Source organism: Halichoerus grypus, chromosome 2 (genome assembly GCF_964656455.1).
Source record: "Halichoerus grypus chromosome 2, mHalGry1.hap1.1, whole genome shotgun sequence".
Taxonomy (NCBI): domain Eukaryota; kingdom Metazoa; phylum Chordata; class Mammalia; order Carnivora; family Phocidae; genus Halichoerus; species Halichoerus grypus.
In genome coordinates this window covers 18,344,485-18,366,347 of record NC_135713.1, presented here as the reverse complement: position 1 = coordinate 18,366,347, position 21,863 = coordinate 18,344,485, and the positions used below count along the sequence as shown (strand labels likewise).

Here is a 21,863-nt window from a genome sequence, read left to right as displayed (position 1 = left end):
AAAATACCATCCACTTTTTTCAAAGAAATGGAACAAATAATCCTAAAATTTGTATGAAACCAGAAAAGACCCCGAATAGCCAGAGGAATGTTGAAAAAGAAAAGCAAAGATGGCGGCATCACAATTCCAGACTTCCAGCTCTACTACAAAGCTGTCATCATCAAGACAGTATGGTACTGGCACAAAAACAGACACATAGATCAATGGAACAGAATAGAGAGCCCAGAAATGGACCCTCAACTCTATGGTCAACTAATCTTTGACAAAGCAGGAAAGAATGTCCAATGGAAAAAAGACAGTCTCTTCAACAAATGGTGTTGGGAAAACTGGATAGCCACATGCAGAAGAATGAAACTGGACCATTTCCTTATACCACACACAAAAATAGACTCCAAATGGTTGAAAGACCTAAATGTGAGACAGGAGTCCATCAAAATCCTAAAGGAGAACACAAGCAGCAATCTCTTCGACCTCAGCCGCAGCAACTTCTTCCTAGAAACATCGCCAAAGGCAATGGAAGCAAGGGCAAAAATGAACTATTGGGACTTCATCAAGATAAAAAGCTTTTGCACAGCAAAAGAAACAGTCAACAAAACCAAAAGACAACCAACAGAGTGGGAGAAGATATTTGCAAATGACATATCAGATAAAGGGCTAGTATCCAAAATCTATAAAGAACTCATCAAACTCAACACCCAAAGAACAAAGAGTCCAATCAAGAAATGGGCAGAAGACATGAACAGACATTTTTCCAAAGAAGACATCCAACTGGCCAACAGACACATGAAAAAGTGCTCTAACATCCCTCGGCATCAGGGAAATCCAAATCAAAACCTCAATGAGATATCACCTCACACCAGTCAGAATGGCTAAAGTTAACAAGTCAGGAAATGACAGATGTTGGCGGGGATGCGGAGAAAGGGGAACCCTCCTACACTGTTGGTGGGAATGCAAGCTGGTGCAGCCACTCTGGAAAACAGTATGGAGGTTCCTCAAAAAGTGGAAAATAGAGCTACCATATGATCCAGCAATTGCACTACTGGGTATTTACCCCAAAGATACAAAAGTAGGGATCAGAAAAGGTACATGCACCCCAATGTCTATAGCAGCAATGTCCACAATAGCCAAACTGTGGAAAGAGCCAAGATGTCCATCGACAGATGAATGGATAAAGAAGAAGTGGTATATATATACAATGGAATATTATGCAGCCATCAAAAGGAATGAGATCTTGCCATTTGCAATGACGTGGATGGAACTGGAGGGTATTATGCTGAGTGAAATAAGTCAATCAGAGAAAGACATGTATCATATGACCTCACTGATACGAGGAATTCTTAATCTCAGGAAACAAACTGAGGGTTGCTGGAGTGGGGGGTGGGGTGGGAGGGATGGTGTGACTGGGTGATAGAGACTGGGGAGGGTATGTGTTCTGGTAAGTGCTGTGAATTGTGCAAGTCTGTTAAATCTCAGATCTGTACCTATGAAACAAATAATGCAATATATGTTAAGAAAAAAAAAAAGAAGAGGATAGCAGGACGGGAAAAATGAAGGGGGGGAAATCGGAGGGGTAGACAAACCATGAGAGATGATGGACTCTGAAAAACAAACTGAGGGTTCTGGGGGGAGGGGGAGGATGGGTTAGCCTGGTGATGGGTATTAAAGAGGGCACATTCTGCATGGAGCACTGGGTGTTATGCACAAGCAATGAATCATGGAACACTACATCTGAAACTAATGATGTAATGTATGGGGATTAACATAACAATAAAAAAATTTAAAAAAAAGAAGAAACACCCCCTGTCTGACTGCATGACCTGGACATTGATCTTTTCTGGTCTTGGGACTTGAACTGAAGCATCAGCTCTTCTTAGGTCTGGAGCCTGCAGGCTTTCAGACCAGCGCTTAAATCACTAGCTCTCCTGGGTCTCCAGCTTGCAGACTGCAGATCCTGGGACTTCTCAGCCTCTATAACTGCCTAAGCCAATTCCTTATAATAAATCTCTTTCTATAGTCTATTCATTCTGTTGCTTTAGAGATCTCTAAGTAATATACAGATAAAATTATATAATTCTTACCTTGGCTTATCCACTTAGATTTGGGGAGAAATCCAACATTTGGAAGTGTTTATTTTGGACTATACATAGGATATAGAATAAAATGACATTATGTCAGTTTGTGGGAGGATGATTAAATGACCTTGTGACAGCAGGAATGCCAAATGAAGCCATTTAATGCTCTCATTAAAACATTAATATAATTTTATTGCTTTGAATGATCTAATACTGCATCTTAAAATATATATTCCCTATGGGCATGTACTACTGATAGGCTTAAAAATGCTGAATATACAGTTATGCAAAATGTTAAAATTTGCTGAGAGTAGTTTAGATGGTAAGTCTGGAATTCTCCAGTAAGGATGGGGCATTAATTAGTGAGATATGTACTGTTGGAGTAATTTTAAAATCCTGATTTCAATAGTAAATGTAACACAATTCCATGAACCATTCAAACATGGAATCAAGATAATCATGGCACACATAAATCTAGATAACATAGAGAGTTTAGAGAGTGATTGGGCTTGAAGAATACCAACTAAATAGCATGAAAGATATACGATGCATTTAAGTCAATTTGTCAATCAGCCGCTTCACATGGAGTATGTAATTTTTAGAAATCATTTTTTAAACTTTGAAATTTTTTATAAATATATAGGTTTAATCAAAATATTGTATTTGGCATTGTCTGCCATATTTCCAAGCAAGAATAACATTTCAAATATATAGGCAGTATGTAATTCAGTATGAATTTTCCTCATACGTTGAAAGCTTGATGAGCATGCAGGTTATATAGCAGCTTTCCGGAAGCTGCAAATCACCTTTTTATACCGTTTTGTGATGCTGGGCCTGGGACTCTCCATATCGCATTTCTCCTGTCATTTGACTCAACTGAAGGTTCTTCCAATAGGAAGCAATGCTAGGAACAGAAGGCTCTTTGCTCCCTATTCCTTTCAGCATTACCCAAGCTACCTTTTTTTAGGAAGACAATGGCAGCTGCTTCCGGTAGTTGTCCATTCCAGTTTCCTCTTTGTCCTGCCAACTCACAGGACCCGTCTAATTTGCCTGTATTCAAAGACGCTAGAACAGGCTGACCTGGGCTGAGGGGAAGCCTCACGAAAGGTCTGAATCCCAGCTACCCCGGCCTTTTAATAATCACCAACTTCTCTTTGCCCCGCTGCAGACCTAGGAACCCTGGCTGCTTCCCGCAGTTATTAAATCTGTGGTAACGCTCCGTTCCCTTTTTTTGCCTTTTTATTCCTCCCATGCATGATTAAATACTTCTTTATAGAAAATCCTCTCTGTCTAAATAACTGGAATTATTTCTGTTTTCAAGGAGGTTAATATGGATTTAAGCAGTCAGGTGAGGCTTAAAAAAGACATGAAAAATTCGGTGCCCTTTGAAAGGTGATTAAGATTTGGGTGTTAGAGAAGCGAAGAGGGTGACATGGGCTGAGAAACAATGAGAAAAACAGATTAATTAGAACAAAAGATATATATATTAGAAACTAAATTGTACGGGCAAGCCAATTGAAAAGTTTGTTGATAACTCCTTTTATGGGATGTATATGGCTTTACAATGAAACAAATAAACTAAGTGACATTGTATTACACAGATATAGAAGGCCTTGAAAGCTAGTGAGATGCCTTTTAAATGCTATAATATGGGACGCCTGGGTGGCTCAGTTGGTTAAGTGACTGCCTTCGGCTCAGGTCATGATCCTGGAGTCCCGGGATCGAGTCCCGCATCAGGCTCCTTGCTTGGCAGGGAGTCTGTTTCTCCCTCTGACCCTCCCCCATCTCATGCTCTCTCCATCTCATTCTCTCTCTCAAATAAATAAATAGAATCTTTAAAAAAAAAAAAAATAAAATAATAAAAAAATAAATAAATAAATAAATGCTATAATATATTGCTATTACAAGTTGATAGGCCAACAGCAAGATTTGTATAAATAGGGGGAAAAAAAAACACCTTTATTTCAGAATTTCTTCATAGCTATGGCTGTGGTTAGTTTAAGAAAGTATGAGTATAGGATATGTGACACTGAAAGAAAAGATATTGGAGATATATTATCTATTGAGATTATAAGAAACACAACTATCAAAAGTGACTTTATTGCTTTAGCCTGATATTGGAAATGCAGTACTCCTCACGAAATGAGATATTAGGGTGGAAAGTGATTCCAGGAAGACAGGAGATGGGAGGAATGAGGAGGTTAGGATTTGAATTTTGATTGTGTTGTGTTAGCAGGCTCTTTAAAAGGAATGTCATAGAAGTGGGTAGAAATATATTCCTCTTTTATTATAGGAGAGAGAAACAGATGTGTAAGGATCCTAAAATGGAAGGTGTTTGTACAACGCTAGGCCAGTAATATGGACAGCACTTTGAAATGAACCACCTTCTAGGGAAATCTGAGAATACGAATATTTTCCCTTAAGCTGGAAGTTCAGAAACATCAAAGATTTATTACTGTGAAGAAAGTATAAAACAATACAGCAAAACAATGCTTTTGTGTGATACCGTTTATACATACATGTAACTATCTCCTTTTTATTGAGGTATCTCAACTTACATGAGTATATATAGGTTTTACATTTCTGAGGTTACTAATTTTAACTGTTTCTCATTTTTCGTTTTTTTGTCACTCATTATCTTGGCAGGTTCCATAGCATCCTGGCCACTTGCCTTTATGAAATGCAGTCTGCACAGACTTGATTTGTGGACAAGGTACCTAAAGGGCAGAGAGGAGTTTGGTCTGAGCTACAGTGAGCGCCCCTCACACTCCAAGACCTTGGCACACTGGCGGGTGTGTCTTTCTCAAGGGAATTTTCTCCTCCTCCCCACCATGTTTATTGGATCGAACACTTCCAGTGTTTTGGAAGCAGAAGGGTAGGATAATGGAGACAGAGATTTTCTTTTTCTTTTTCTTTTTTTTTAATTTTTTTATTGTTATGTTAATCCCCATACATTACATCATTAGTTTTAGATATAGTGTTCCATGATTCATTGTTTGTGCATAACACCCAGTGCTCCATGCAGAACGTGCCCTCCTCAATACCCATCACCAGGCTAACCCATCCTCCCACCCCCCTCCCCTCTAGAACCCTCAGTTTGTTTTTCAGAGTCCATTGTCTCTCATGGTTCTTCTGGAGACAGAGATTTTCTTATATAAGTAGTCATGACAGGGGAGAGGAGTCTCTGGCCTCATTAGAATTTATTCTGTCCACTGCTGGCAACTCAGGCTGTTGAGGGGGGCTTTATGTATCTTTGCCTGGGGTTACTTGAGCAGCCTAACCCTCTTGACTCCTCCTCCAGTTCCTTAGCTCCTTCATATGTGGACATCGGAAAAGCTGAGGCCTCCTTTGTGCTCTCAAGGGACTGCAGAGAATGGCTGAGAGGTTTGGGCATGTTGGGGGTTTAGTCACACGTTTCCTCTCAGGTCCTTATGCACCGTGATGACATGTCTCTCCTTCTTCAACCTGCAGACAAGGAATTAGGCACTAGTCTCTTTAATGTGTGTCCACAACTCCAGCGATCCCATGTGAAGCTGCCGCTGGAAGTCTCATACTATTACTGTTTTTCCTTGCTCAGTCGCCTTGCTGAGGAGGGCCTGGAGGTTCTGGAACCCCAGCGGGCTTGGACCAGGGAGCAACGTGCCAGACTCTGCTTCACACAAGGACGGCTGCCCACGCCTGCCAATGATGCTTCTAAACAGTCTGTCCTTATTGTTTAATGTGCAATTGTATACACTGAATCCCTTAGATCATATGTCTAACTAGTTACAAGTTTTAAATTAAGAAAAATGGCTGTAAAATATATTATGTTCTCTTCTCCTACTGTGATAAATATGCCTTCATAAAGATAAAATAAAACATCATGTGTAAAGCAACAAACTATACCACATGTTCCCTCAGCCTTTTTTCCAATCACTGGGAAAAACCTTTGGGATAAACACTCATTGTCTTTCACTCTAGGGGGGTCTCTTTCCATTTCTTCCTGAGGCCTGACTGTTTTCCTACTTACCATCCTTCTTTCCCCCACCCCCACCCTCAGGGACATCCAAAAAAGGCCCAAAGACAGCACTCTCGAAGTTTCTCCTCACCTCAAGTCACAAGCCAGGCAACATCTGACTACCAGGCACTGCACAGGAATTCTCCCCTCCTACTTTTGGGTTTGATAGGAATCTAGGACCATAAGGCCAAATTTGAACTTGGAATTTTCCTGCTCCTAGGAGTTGGAACATGGCAGGGAGGAGAGAGCCCCATCTGTACCAGGCAGCGGCCATCTTCCTGTCTTACACCCAGGCTACTTCCAGCACTTAGAGGGCTCTCATGAGTCTAAGAAAACAGCTGTGTGTGCATAAGCCCTCCCAAATAGACAAGCTTCGGACATCCAACATACTTTGGGTTGTGCACCTGGCTCTGTGATGTGCCCTGGGGAAATCTGATCCTGGCAAGTATACTGTTCATACTGTCATACAGGTTTTGGGACTTTGTGTTGAAAATTACATGGTTCCGGCTTCTTCAGATATGGTCAAGAAGGGGTCAGGTGGGTGTTCGAAAAATATCATTAAAAACAAAATCTCTTCCCAACCCAGAAAATATCTCACAAAGGTAGAAGAGAAAGGAAACAGTTTAAATACTGAATAAACATGAACCTGAATGTGATGTGCATCCCAAACAATCCACTAAAAGATAGCAAAGACAAGTTCTCAAGGTCAACCATAACTAGTCCTCAAGTAAGAGAACTTGAAAACACCACTTGTCATTTACAGTTCATCCTAAACTCACTTGGTAGTTGTGACCATCTGTGTTAGCTAATTGGCTTTTGCTGAAGGAGAAACAAACTTCTTAACAAGGGGTAGTTTTGCAACTTGGAGCAAGGTGACCACAGAATTCGGGCTCCCACCCTCCCACAGAAACCAGGAGATAGGGGTGCTATATTTCTTGATGACTGTATTTCAAACAGAGGGTCCCAGGTTCTTGAGAAAGACATCCCTGGATCCTAAAGCTGGGAAGAGGCTTATTTAGCTTTTAAAAAGATTTACACATATTTCAAAGAGGCAGACTAGAACTTAGAAGTTTTCTAAAGTAAATGCTCCAAGAAAAGTGATGGGTATCTCCTCCCTTGTTTTTAACAAGGAGAATTTCTTTTTCCTTTTTCAGTTTGTATTTATTTACCTTCCCATGGGCCTCAAGTCTTCGATGGAAACATTCCTTAGGCACAGACTCCAGGATCAGTGTGTGTCTGTATGTCTGTGTCTGTCTGTACGTAGCTCTTTTGGGCACTGGGGAACGGTGGGCAAGTTACCACAGAGGAGGGCCAGAGTAATCTCTCTAAAAATTGCATGGCTTTCTGGGCAGGCAACACACCTATAGTTTGGAAACAGTCCTGTCTTTGGGACTTCCTCCTTCACTTGCTCAACCTCCATCCCTTCTGGGGAGTGGACAGAGTTGTCTGAGTGTGTGGTACCTAGACCCTTTATTCTCATTTTGATTTGGCTGTGCTCCACAATGCAAGAAGGAAAGTTTCACCCCAAGTTCAATCACATATCCATAGAAGATAAACTGGAGGATTATCTTCATCTAGACATTAACCATGTCCATTTCTGAATGGTTGGTTTTTATGTGATCAGTTTCCATTTTAGCTATTTTTATGTCTTAAGAATTGACCAATATCTTTTGTCTTTTAAGTAAGTAAAGATGGAAAAGGCCTAGAATGGCAAAATTTTTTATTGAATTAAGGACAGTTGGGAGTTGTGACTGATAAATTAACGTGTGTGTGTGTGTGTGTGTGTGTGTGTGTGTGTGTGTGTATTTACTTATTTAAGCAAATGACAACCTATGGTTGTGATAAGCAGTCCTTGATGAACTGGACTAAAGAGGATTACAGTAAACACAGAGAAGAAAACCAGAACAATTCAGTATATGATAGCTTAGACTTTTAAGTCAGTGGAAGAGAGGGTCTGGGGGGGACAGATGAAAGGGTGAGAGACGGAATTTGTTTGGTAAGGGGATAGGGAGAAGTTTCTGGGAATAGATGTAGTTACCCAAGACATAGTTTACTGGTGTTTCTTATTTGACAGTTACCCTTCATTGCTCAAGAAATACCTTTGAAATGGACAAATCTGCCCTTGCCCTTTTCTCAGCCCCAGGTACTTTAAAGATAATCTGGTCCTCCTTAGTATACTTGATTTCAGAAATGTTCCTTTAGGATTTGTTTTAACATTAATCTTCTTAGAATTCATTTGTGAAGAGTCAGGCTTTATTTTTCCTGCTGCTATTTCTTTTAAACTGGTCTCTTCTTTAGGGGAAGAGCTTAAAATTCATGGCATTGATTTGTGCTATGGAAAAAAATATGTGTAAAAATGGAAGTCACAGGTATAACAGTAAATTTTACAAGTTGTTACTATTTCTAAAATAATGAAGTATTTAACATGTATTTTATTACTAACATACCAGTTAGAAAAATATTTGTTTTAATATATTTCATGTATATGTGTATACATTTCAAAAACTTCATTTTTAGTGTATTTCAGACTATTTTATTTTATAGCAAATCAAATATTTTATTTCACATTCTGAAATGAATATCTTTAATTAAGTTGTGTTGGCCAGAACATCTCCAGGATTCATGATAAAAAAATATTTTGAGAAAAAAAAAATTTAAGAATTTTTTTTACATATGTAAGTTAAATGAATAATTATTCTTCATTTATATAATGCCTCCCTCCTTACCAACCATGCCACTTTGGGTACAAGGGCCCTTTGAGCCAGCATCAAATCGGTTAAGGAGAGATGCTAACATCTATAGGATGAATCCTACTTCTCCTCTAGACCTGGTTATCAATTTTTCAATGATGTTCTTTCAAATTCCTGACCAAATGGTCAACTTTTTAGCTATTGGTAATAGATCAGTATAGAGCAATACATCAGGCCATCTCTCCTGATTAAGTTGAGACTTTGTCGTGTCATCAGAAGTTTTGAATACTGGGGACTCTTCCCTTCAGCACGCTCTTTCTGGGTCACCCCTTGGTTAGGGTGAAGAACAGGAGTAGTCTATTTCCAGGTCCTGCTTGTTTACCATGCAGGGACATGCAGGAAGACATGCAGAGGGACAGGACCATGATTCTTGGTCTCCTCACTTAACAAGTCATAGGAAACTCCCCCACGAGGTCCTAGATGGGAGACAGGGGAGAGGTGAAGTAGTAGGAAAGAATACAACGGGCAAGCTGGCTACTCCCTCAAGCAAATGCACTTTTAGCTTCTAGCCTGCTCATGTTGGTCCTGGCCAGCTGGATTTTATTCTTTCTTAGAACAGGCCCATTTCCATTGTGAGTGTTGCTGTAGGGTGTGTTTTTCTGCCCTGTAGCCTGGCCTTCCTAAACCTCACCCGAATACCTATAGTACTAGGTTGAATCCCTTCCCGTGGTCAGACTGGAAATCTAACAGCCTCAGGCATGCTTCACCTCTGTTTTCACTGTTCAGCTCTCAAGGTCATGGGTGATCTCTGCTGGGCAACATAAGACTGCTGATCCTGCCCCCCAGCCAGGCAGCTGAGATGAATCTTCATGCAGACCTCTGGAATAACCTCTTTTCTCCCTCTCAGCTTCCTGGGCAATTCCATCTTTCAGTTACTCTGCCCTGAAAATTATACCTTCTTTAGTAGCCAGTAACTGGGATCTCTGCCTCCTCAACTGAACGAGACTGGAGCATTGCCTGGACTCCTCCAAATATCAGCTTATCATAGAGCTTTCCCTGTGCTGCACGTTGTTGAAAGCCTGTGACCAAGAGGGCCTCAAAATCCCCCTCAGCTGACTGAACTTTAGGTAGGAGTCTTCCTGACTCCAGGCTCCTGTCCTTTGCTATGGAAATACTTTTTAAAAGTCTCTTGCTAGTTTTATAGCCCAGGAATGTCTTTCTCAAGGAGCTAGGAACCATCTCTTTGAAATGTTATCAGCAAAGAAGATAGATCCTCTATTTTGCTGTCTCAGTAGGAGGGTAGGATCCTAACTTCTGTAAGGAAAGTGGGGCACCTGGCTCCAAGTTGTAAAACTACCTCCTCTCAGAAGATAGAAAAAGTTTATCTTTCCTTTGGGTAAAGCCAATTAGCGAGCACAGATGGCCTAAATCTCCCCACCTGCCCTTAGCTCTTAAAAACCCTATGGCCTTTTGTTAGTGGAGTTGAGCTCAGATTCTTTTCTAATATTTCTCTCTTATTGCAGTAGCTTTGATTAATAAAGTCTTCCTTGCTTGCTTTTGTCCAGTGTAATCTTTGCTTTGACATTTAAAAAAAGGTGTCCCATATTATTTCTCATGTTTATATTGTTTTCTGTGGGAGGGGTTATTCTATCATGCTTGAAGTGAAAATCTAGAAACTCAGAGGAGTTTTGCTCTACAGGAGGACATAAAATTTTGATTGATAGCTAAAGGATGTAGGTTCCAGGAAGGTGCTTTTATTTTAAGCTGGATATATAGATATTACCATATCTTTGAATGGTTATGGAAGTGATACATAAAAGAAAAAGATGATCAGTCAAGAGAAAGATAATCGCAGGCTCAAAGGCTTTGAGTAAAATGAAGGGTTGAGTTGCATATAAAATTAGAAGTCTGGGCTTTTGAGACCAGAACTTAAGTTCACACATAAGCACAGCATATCGGTACAGGTGCACATTATGTCGGTAGATTCAGTGGTAGAAGGTTGATGAGGTTCCCTACATGTATCTATTTATTTCCTCAGTAAATAGAAAGAAAAGTCTCTCTCTTTCTGGGAGTAAGGATGAAGGTGTTGGTATTGGACAGATGAAGAGATCGCAGACACGAGCTGCATTGAGAGTTGGGCTTAATCGGGTTTAGATTTTGACTAGGTGAGAATAAAAAAAAAAAAAAAAAAAACAAACCACAAAGACAAATGGTAAAGATATGCTCAGGGAAGAGACAAGGAGGTCAGATGATGTCAGAAAATAAAAAAGGTAGAAGTGCTACAATCCAATTGTGTGTAAATCGATAGAGGAATAAGGGATACATCATTTAGAGAGATAAGGAGAGAGAAATAATAATCTGCTGGTGGAGAAGAGCAAGTAGTATAACTAGTCTACCTAGAGACCCAGATTATGTATGGCACAGGAGGAAATATGAGAAAAAGTATCCAAACCAATTAAGAGTATAGGATCCTGAGCATACTGCCTGGGTTTGTAGGATGTTACATGAACACGAACTTGCTGTGCCTCAGATTTCTCATATGTAAATTGGAGATAATAGTAATACTTGTCTCATAAGGTTTTTGTGAAGGATGAGTTACCTAATACATATAAAGCACTTAGAATACTGCCTGGTGTTTACTATGCATTTGTTAATATTTGAGAAAGCCAGACAGAACGTGATGAACTGATCATCTGCACAAGAGATAAAGGGACACCCGGAGAGAAGTTTCATGTTATAGATGATCATTCTAAATGGTAAGTAATGGGATCCAGAAAGTATCTTGAAAGATTTATAGAGAAGAAACTGGGGAGGAACTAAGTCTTACCCAGGGGAATATAGGAGTATGAATTTGGCTGATGGTGAATGACTGGAGAAACTGGAACATGGAAGATGGTCTGATTAGAACTCTGTGTCAGGGGTTGGCAAACTTTTTCTGTAAAGGAACAGATAATAAATATTTTAGGGTCACATGGTCTTAGTTCACAACTTCTCAATTCTCCCATTTAGTGTGAAAGTGTCCGTAGAAGATATGCAAACGAATTTCTGTGGCTGTGTTTCAATAAATCTTTATTTATAAATGCAGGCAATGGGTCAGATTTGGCCTGTGGGCCATAAATTGCTGTATTAGTTTGTAACAAAGTGGCACAATGTAGGGGACTTAAACAACGGAACTCTATTCTCTCACAGTTGTGGAGACTAGAATTCTGAGATCAAGGTGTTGGTAGGTTTGGTTTCTTCTGAGGGCTCTGAGGGAAGAAGCTTGTCTGTTCAGGCCTCTCCTCTTGGCTTAGAGATGCAGTCTTCTCCTTGTGTCTCTTTACATAGCATTCTCCCTGAGTGCATTTCTGTCCCAAAATCTCCCCTTCATATAAAAATGCCAGTCATATCAGACAGGGTCTATACCAATGGCCTCATTTTAACTTGATTAGTAAATAATCAATAAATTTGTAAAACCCATTCTCCAAATAAATTCACATTCCGAAGTACTTTGGGATTAGCATTTCTACATATGAATTTAGGGGGGCACAATTCAGTCCATGATAGCTGCTGACTCTTGCTCAAAGATACAGATACTCAGTTCTAACAATCACAACAATCACCTTCTCCTTATTATTGGTTTCTTAGGCCATGCAGGGAATAGTGATGTTATTTCTTTATAAAGTCATTTTTTTTTTTTAAGACTTGAGATGGGAATAGAAAAGGGATCTCTGTCAGCGGTAACACTGGCATCCTGTTAGCTCAGCGTTGATGCTGCTGCTTCACCTACATGTAAATGAAGCTCGGCCCTATGCTTTCATTCTGACAAATGCTGTTAGGACACCATGCCTCAACTCCAAGAAGAGGCTCGATGCAGAAATCAGAGTCACTGGCTGCCCAGGTCAAGAGGTTTAGGGCTACAACAGGGCCTCAAGGACCACATACTCCATCACTTTGATAACTGCTGTCTGAAGAAGACCTACAGACTGCCTGCCACCAGCTGCCACCCTGAAAGTACTCTGCCCTTCTGAAGACAGCCACTTGCCTACCAGTACCATCCCCGCGGTGTGACGTAAGTGCAGCGTGATGTAAATGCGGTGCCCTGTGTGTTCCCCCTTCCGCTTCTCCACGTGAACATTAAAAATGAGTGTAAAGAGAATGATGACAGGACGGCCTGTGTGTGTGTGTGTGTGTGTGTGTGTGTGTGTGTGTGTGTGTGTAGCACAATGCATATTGGCTGTTTCTGGTTGCGGGTGAACATGTGATGTTGACAAGGGTGAGGTCACTTAGGGAAGGTGGGGAAGCCACAGGGAGGGAAAGACCAAAGTCAAGATTAAAAGAGCTAAATTTGACTGAAGTGAAAGTATCTATATTTTTGTCACATTTATGCATGCGTTTAAAATTATGCAATTTTGTGGATATATATATGCATATACATATATACACATATACATATATATACGTATATGCATATATTTAAAAAGCTTTAAAAGGTGGTGAGGGGAATGTGGAGGTCTGGAAATGAAAGGAGCAGTTTTGCCTACTTCACAGTTTGCATCAGTCTATGTTAAGCATGCGGTTGCTTCGGAGAGTTCCAGGAAGCTTGTAAGAAGCAAAAATAGTTTTTCCACTTAACATTTTACTTGTAGTCAAATTTCTTCACAGTGTATTATAAATGATTTAGAGAAGTTATGATAATTTTCTTATGTAAGCGAAACACTGCTGTATCCTGGTGCCCCCAGTTGGAATTATTAGGATATGAAAGCAAATGCTGGCAAGTTTACAACAATCGTGGATAATAAGACCCAGCAGTTTATTTAGCTCTAACTATGTGCCAGTGCTTTTGAAGTCATTTTAATGTGTATTTACTCCTCTAATCCTCTCCCGGAACCTATGAGGCAAATACTGTTTTTAACCACATTTTCAGGACACAAGAAAATTACATTGGTTTTCTAGGCTGTGCAACAAACTACCACAAACTTAACAGCTTGAAATAACACAAATTTATAATGGCTCAGTCCCCGAAGGTCAGCATCTGAGCACGGCTTGACTGGATCCATTGCTCAGAGACTCACATGGTTAAAATCATGGCGTCACCATGCTGTGGTTCTCATCTGGAGCTAAGATCCTCTCTGAAGCTCACTCAGGTGTGAACAGAATTCTGTTCCTTATGGTTGTAGGGCCAATGGCCCAGCTCCTAGAGGCTAACCCTCTCCAGAGGCCGTTTGCAACATGGCCGTTTGCTTCTCCTCTTCCAGGCAAAAGGAAAATATCTGTTGCTGCGCTGAATCATTCTGATACTTCTTTATTCTGACCTCAAGGTTACCTTTAAAATGGTTCAGCAGATTACATTAGGTCCACCCAGGATGACCCTTTTTAATTAACTTAAAGACAACTGATTAATGACTTAATAATGGAAATAAAGTTCCATTATATTCACAAGTCTCTCCTGCACTCAAGGGGAGAGGATCAAACAGGATGAACATACCAAGGCAGAAATCTTAGATCCATGCCTACCACAAAACCTAAGGCAAACAAGGGAGGTATAACTTGCCTCACAGAACAAGGTGAGTAAGTTATTGGAACTCAGACAATCTGTATTTATTTATTTTTTTTAATTTTATTTATTTTCACAGAGGGAGAGAGCAGAAACAGGGAGAGGGGCAGAGGGAGAGAGAGAATCCCAAGTAGACTCCACCCTGAGCCTGGAGCCCAATACGGGGCTTGATCTCACTATCCTGAGATTATGACCAGAGCCGAAATCAGAAGGGACGCTTAACCCTGAGCCACCCAGGTGCCCCTCGAGCAATCTATATTTAAATTCCACTTTGATAACCACTGTGTTGTATCAAGTAATGAAAAGGAAGAATTTTGGGGCACCTGGGTTGCTCAGTCGGTCAAGCGTCTGCACTGGGCTCAGGTCATGATCTCAGGGTCCTGGGATGGAGTCCCACTGGGAGCTCCCTGCTCCACAGGGAGTCCTCTTCTCCCTCTCCCTCTGCCCCTCCGCCCTGCTTGTGCTTGCTTTCTCTCTTGCAAACAAATAAATAAAATCTTAAAAAAAAAAAAAAGAAAAAGAAGAAGAAGAAGAAAAGGAACAGTTTCAGCTCATGAATTTTAGCCATTACATCTAATGTCAAGAGCTGTGAACGACATGAGATCCTATCCTACTGGTAAGGTAACTAGTTAGATTTCACAGTTTTGTAAGAGCTGGAAGACATAGGACTCCTGAGTCAAAGACAAAGAACAATCTGTTACTCATAGAAATAACAGTAGCCGGACTATCGGCATTTGTGCTGGTTTCCTGAGCCTCAGTTCCTACAAGGTGACACAAAGAGGACCACATGATATCTGCACATGCATTAGATAATGTGTTATAAGAGGAGAAACTCTCATTTAGGGAACCAGGTCTCTTGTACTGGACAGAAGCCTGCCTGATGTTTGCCTAAAAGGGAGACAATGTCTTTATTATACTAGACAGTAAGCAAACCTGCCCTTTTCTCTATAGGGAGATATTACCTCTATTTTGCAAGGCAGTTCACTATACAGCCATCCTTGAAAAGATAGTCCTTAACACAAGCTGTCACGTTTTGTTTTGCAAGGTGCTCAGAAACATGAGAAGTCTGTGGAGAATTGTTACCCAACACTATACACCTGTTGTATCTACACTATCTTGGTTTCTAGTGATTTTTCCCACAATTACCTTGGTCTCTGATTAATCTTACTGATAGATGCTGGGGCAAAACCCATTCAATTTATTCCCTAAATTCTTTAGCAAATTTACTACCAGTAATATGGCAAAGAGCAGGATGCAGCCAATCTGGAGTATGGGTCTCAAATATGTCCCGCAAGACTGTAAATCTAACCAACTAAACAAATTTCACAAATCATAAGGGTCTGTCTTAACAAAGCAGGTGCCTTCCTCAAGTTTTTCTGTTGATCTCCCCACTTCCCTGTTAATCAAGGAAAAGCAGGATGAGCTCGTGATTGTGCAGACTCCAACTTGCTTTGCAAGAACAAAGTCTAAAAAATTTCTATCACCCATTATAACACTGGTCAGTGAGTTGAGGGTGACCTGAACACCCTCTAAGACTGAAGTGTTGTCTTTGAACACTTGGGCTAAAGTCAAGAACAAATTCCATACAGTATTTTCTAATTGAATAACTCCCCATAATGGAAAATTGCCATAGCATGCACATAAATAATGAGCTGTTGTCCTCTGAAAGCTTCTCTGAGTAAGTAAAGTTAGTTTGATTTTGGATAAATGTATGTACATATTTTTGAATGCTTCATGATCTACTGGTGGTGTTTAACTAAACACTTGTAGGTACTTTATGATTACTGTTAAGGAGCAAGTCACTGTCTCTTCAGAAGGGAGGCAAGTTAATGCCTGCCTACTACACAAGCAGTGGAGTCCCAGGGATGTACACAGTGACCTCGTAAAAAAGAAAAAAAAAAGAATTATTTAAAGGTCTTAAAAGTGACTCACACAGTCACTTTTTTAAAAAGAAGTCCACCTTAATCCAAGACATCTGTTGCCCTAGTTTCATAATAATATCTCTTAAATTTTTGCTTTGTTTCAATTTAAGTGCTAGGAGATTCTTCCAAAGCTGTAGGGCTGACACTACGAATTTAGATAGAATTCTTTGGGCCAGTTGGTCATTCTCTAGTGGCTCACTGGGGCATGAAGAGCTTGAATACAAATCAATTCCTACTCTATGGTTTCCTACAAGATTTTTCTGTCTCAAGGAAATCTCTCCTGGAGAGCCAAATATCCCTTAAAGCAGTGAAAGTCCACTGGAAAAAAAAAAAAGGAGGACATTTTACTGTCATATTTGAAAGGATCTAAGTGGCGTGATAGACTGCAGGAGGGGCTGAGCTCTAAAACAACAACAAGAGCTATCTATTCCTCCTTAACAAGTATTACAGGCCCCATCTCCTCATCTTTCTATTAAAGCAGCCAGTTATAATGAGTTTGTGACATATGTCCACAAAAGTCACACATTTCCCTTCTTTTAATACGCAGCATGGGTTCAGGTCCCTGAGGCTGAACAGTGAATTGGCCAGATTCTCCCATCTGAAGGAGCATTAGCAATAACCGAGGCCCAACAGCTGACTTTGAAACTGTAAGTTCAGCTTGGTTATGGCCTGCAAGAACCTACACAGTTCTTCCTCACTAACGGGCAAGATTGAAGAACCATTCATTGTACAATATTGACTATAAAATTTAGCTGACATATTTACTACATATTCCCATGGACTTCCCCCAAATCCTGATAACTGGCTCCCAGATCCTCATCTCCCCTCATCCTCATCCTCATCCCATGTTTCTACTGATTATTCTGTTAAAATTGTCAAGAACTGTGGAGGATCAGATACTTCATCTCCTTGAACTCTGAAAAGTTTCCCTGTTACATTTTCATGGATTCTGGCAGAAAGCATGAAACGTCCAAGTCAGAGACAAAGGACAGTTTATTACATATACAACTAGCAGTAACATTTGTGCCAATTCCCCCAGAGTTCTAAAGCAATGGGTTGCATTACCAGGGAGGAGGGACCCCAAATATAAAAATCCAAATTTTTTATAATGGTTCATGAACCTACCTGACCTCTGTTGTAGAGGGGTTGGTTACATTTACTATACTAGACAGTAAACAAACCTGTTTTTTGCTCTAGAAGGGGATATTATCTCTATCTTTCAAAGCTTTTAACTACATAAAATCCCTGAAAAACAGTCCAGAACAAAATCAGACTATATCTTTGCTCACAAAACAAGCAGAAAGAGGGGGCTCATGGAGATTTGTCTCCAATATTTTTTTACCTCTTTAAAATCACATCCTTCTTTCACACTGAAATGTACTAACTATCCTTAAGAGAACATAAGTTTACACATACAATATATTTTGTCATCACAAAAGTGTCACATTTACTCTTCTTTAGGCAGACACTGATTTATATATTTTTACATATATTAGCTCATTTAATCTTTGCTACATCCCTATGAGGTAAGCATTATTATTTTAAGAACTGTAGTATCCCACATGATTGCAAGTTTATTCTTATGAACAGAAGCAGTTGAAATAATTTTAATATAGAGAGTAAAAATATGTATAAAGGCACTGATGATTTAAAATATGTTGTAATAAATTGATGAGTAAAAAAGAATATAATGAAAAAAGGAATATGATAAAATTTTGTGATATGAACACAAGTGTAACCAATGGGTTTTCTGCACCCATTTTTTGGGAATTTTATTTCTCCTTAATTAGAGTTCAAGGGGAGTGATTATGTGAGGAATGAGCAAGTTGCTGTATGAGTATTGTTTATTTTAGCCCCTATTAAGGATAAAATAATAAGTGGTAGCAAATATTTAGTGTAGTTCAAATAAATTCATGGGGATTCTATAATAGATTGAGTATTGCATTTGATGTTAGGAATATACAGATGAATAAAACACAGTTTCTGGGGCACCTGGCTGGCTCAGTCAGTAGAGCATGCATCTCTTGATCTCAGGGTCATGAGTTCAAGGCCCACTTTGTACTTAAAATTTTTTTTGAAATGCACAGTTTCTGAACTAGAGGGGCACGTAGTTCACTTGGGAAAGCCACAAGTATCAAAAGATGACTATTAATATAATAAGTACAGAAGCATAGCAAAAGAAATAGATTGGCATGCCAGGTGGTTCATCCTGGAGAGTGGAATCTATCCGAAAATTTGTACTGTAACTATAACTATACTATGAAACAAGTGGGTTCTGTGGTCTGATATTGTATATGGAGGCATATACAATACCTTTGTGAAAACAGTGTATTGTATAGGCATTCGTCCTGGCCTTTCTGTATATTGTATCTTTTTAATGTGGAAACAAATTTGAAAATGAGGGGACGATTTATTTACATTTGTGCTTAATGTCGAAATAAATTTTCTGATTTTTCAAAATCTTTTCATGAACGGTGAACACGGAAGTGCACGGTATGTATGGAGTATTGCAGACTGCTGTGTGGAGTTACACATGATATATGACTGACAGGTGAGGAAACAGTGGGCATGAAATATCATTCAAAGGAACTCAGATTTTATTCTGCAGATTAGCATTTGTCAAAGATTGGTCCAAAAACCACCTAGGTTCCCCTCTGCCTATGGAATCAAAACCCTTGGGGGCGTGAACTAAAAATCTGCTCCTGTAGTTAAATCCCCAGTGTAAATCCCCAATTTCACAAACAGAATGGCAATTTCTGCTCAAGGTAAGCTGACGTCATTGACAATGATTAGCGCTTTTTTTTTTTAAGTTTTTTTTCAAAGTTCTTACTTTAATTCCATTTAGTTAATATAACAGTGTTACATTAGTTTCAAACGTACAATATAGTAATTTCTGGTAGATGACTTTAGTTGCTGCAAGATTAACAATTTGAGAAGGACAAGTTGAAAAGCAGGTAGATAAATTGGGAGGCCATTTATTCATTTATACAAAAATAAATAAATAACCCTGCTAAATGATGTGTATACACAGTACGAAAAAAGCAGGTAGAGTTCTTTGAACTCTAAATTATTCCAGAAAATCAAAACGTAACAGCTAAATCCAAGTGTATTTTTCTAAAAAATAAGTTCAGGGCACTATGATGGGCAAATACACACTAACCTAACAGAGACTGGTGAACCAGGGAAAGCTTGAAGGGAATGATATTTGTACTTAGACCCAAATAAGTAGAAATCACGTGGGTGAAACCTGAAAGCATAATAGAGCAGAGATTTCAAGATACAGGAAACATCAGCACCGCAAGCCCTAAGGCAAAAAGAACATGGTCTTTTGTAGTAATTCAGTATTTAATTTTTTTTTTTTTTTTTTTTTTTGCTGGAGGACTTTTTTATTAGTATACAATTAGTATAATTATAGAAATCCTCTTAAGAATTTAAGAATTCTTGTCATTTTATGTGGTACATTATAAATGATAGGGAAAATTTTTTTAATTAAAGTTTGTATTGTGAATGTGTTTTAATAAAATAATTTACATCAATATAAATATAGTGTACTGATACATATTTTAGATAGGCAACTTCGAGCCATTTAACAACAGGAAAGCATATTGTTTACTTTAAATAATTAAGAAAATATGAGAATAATATGGTAACGAACAATACTTTGTGCAGAGATTATTGGGGGAGGTGTAGGACTAGCTATATAATAAAATGTAGACTGAAATGTAATTATCCCTTATGGTGTCTAACATAGATAAAATGCTTTCATAAGCTGTTGTTTTTGCTTCTTGCATTTTTATTCTTTTTTGGCTAAAATAAATGAGGGTTTCATCTTAATGTTTATATTTGGTTTCTAAATAATGAGATAGTGGAGAAGATGTTAGATTGCTATTTACAAGCACAGATAGCAAATTAACACCTCATGGATGCATGTATTTTATTTCCAAGAAATATATAAAAATAAATAAATATAATCACTGGTTTTTTTTTCTCTTATTAACACTGGCAATGGTTTTATTTTTTATTTATTTTTTTAAAGATTTTATTTATTTATTTGAGAGAGAGAATGAGACAGAGAGAGAGAGCATGAGAGGGGGGAGGGTCAGAAGGAGAAACAGACTCCCTGCTGAGCAGGGAGCCCAATGCAGGACTCGATTCCGGGACTCCAGGATCATGACCTGAGCCGAAGGCAGTTGCTTAACCAACTGAGCCACCCAGGCGCCCCTGGCAATGGTTTTAAAAGTTAGGACATTTTGATGTGATGTACCTGATTTTAATAAAATGAATGCAACATACAGATATGACAGTCATCCTATTGTTTGATTCCAGAATTATTATTAGCTTATTATAATTCAAAATGATCATTGTGCCATACGTTGGAACTCTTAGCAAAGCCATATGAGATTTTGCTGAGTTCAAGAGCTGGTTGCCTCGCACTTCCAGGAACTGGTGCTGAAAAGGCCATTTACTAAAGGAGCTGAATGCCAGCAAAACTTCAAGGCAGGAACCTGCCCAAGAAAGTACCCTGGAAGTTAAATACCTATTTTTCCTTTGCTGTTCTACTGGTACCCTCTGACCAAGTTCAAAATTGTGCCAGCCAACAAAGTACAAATATTTGAAGGGCCCAGCTCTGTTTTCAGAGGAGGAAATAAAGGGTACATTTGGAACTGAGATAATAATTTGACAAATGGCAACTGCACAGGATAATTTGTTGTAGAAATCAAGCCCCACAACTTAGCATTGAAGAAAATATAAAGTTTGAGAAGGGAGCATTGTTAAGCTATAGGAGTTGGAATGAGGAAGAAAACCTGGCAAAAGAAACGGAACGGAGACATCTAAGATATGGAAGCAGAACGAGGAGAAATTGGTGATTTGAAAGTCAAAGGTATTTTGAAGTGAGAGAGTGGTCAGCCTGAAATGATTCTGAGAAATCCAGTAAAATGGAGAATGTAAAAAAATATACCCATTTCAATCAGAAGACACCATGCTAATGGGCATAATGAAAGGAAGCTAAATTTTACAGAAAATGCATGGGGTTTGCAGTAAGGGAACTTACATTCAAATTCCCATCCTGCCATTTATCAATGGCGTGTCTTCGAGAGGGTTTAAAAACATCTTTCTGAACCTCAGTTTTACCTGGAAAATAGAAATGTTAAAATAGATATCTCAAAGATTGTCATTAAGGATCAAATAGTCTTAAATTCATGTTAAACGAATTTAAATTTCTATTTTGTTGCGATTTGTATTGTTTGTGATGGTACTGAAGACTAAAAGCAAGAGTTAGAGCACATGGAGGCTATAAATGTAGAAGCATATTTCAGGAAGTTTGACATTTATAGGAAGGAAAAAAAATCTATTTAAGTTAAGTGGGGCAGGTTGGAGGTTGGGGGTTCCAGTAGCTCTAAGTTACTGAGCAAGGCAAGTATTTAAAGCAATAGGAAACTTCTTTGCATAAATCACCAAGACCAAGAAGTACTGCATGCCATTTACATTTGTTAATCAGCAGATACTCAGAGTTTAACCCGCCATAGATAATACAACATGCAAAACAGTTAACATACCCCTACCTAAATCCACTACTCTGAGCTTAATCATGCTATTTAATTGCCAAGCTTAATTTGAAAATAATTGTTCACAGCAATTAAGTAA

General features: G+C 39.0%; 1 long non-coding RNA gene across 1 annotated transcript in view; it reads right to left on the bottom strand.

The window, feature by feature from the left end:
* Positions 1–21,343, bottom strand: part of LOC144380941 (uncharacterized) — a 54,138-nt gene extending 32,795 nt beyond the window's left edge. Inside the window, exons 1-2 of the long non-coding RNA XR_013445295.1 lie at positions 21,271–21,343; positions 11,587–11,694 (exon numbers count right to left, since the gene is read on the bottom strand). This is a non-coding gene — a long non-coding RNA (uncharacterized LOC144380941). The remainder of the gene's footprint in view (positions 1–11,586; positions 11,695–21,270) is intronic.
* Positions 21,344–21,863: the final 520 nt, after the last annotated feature.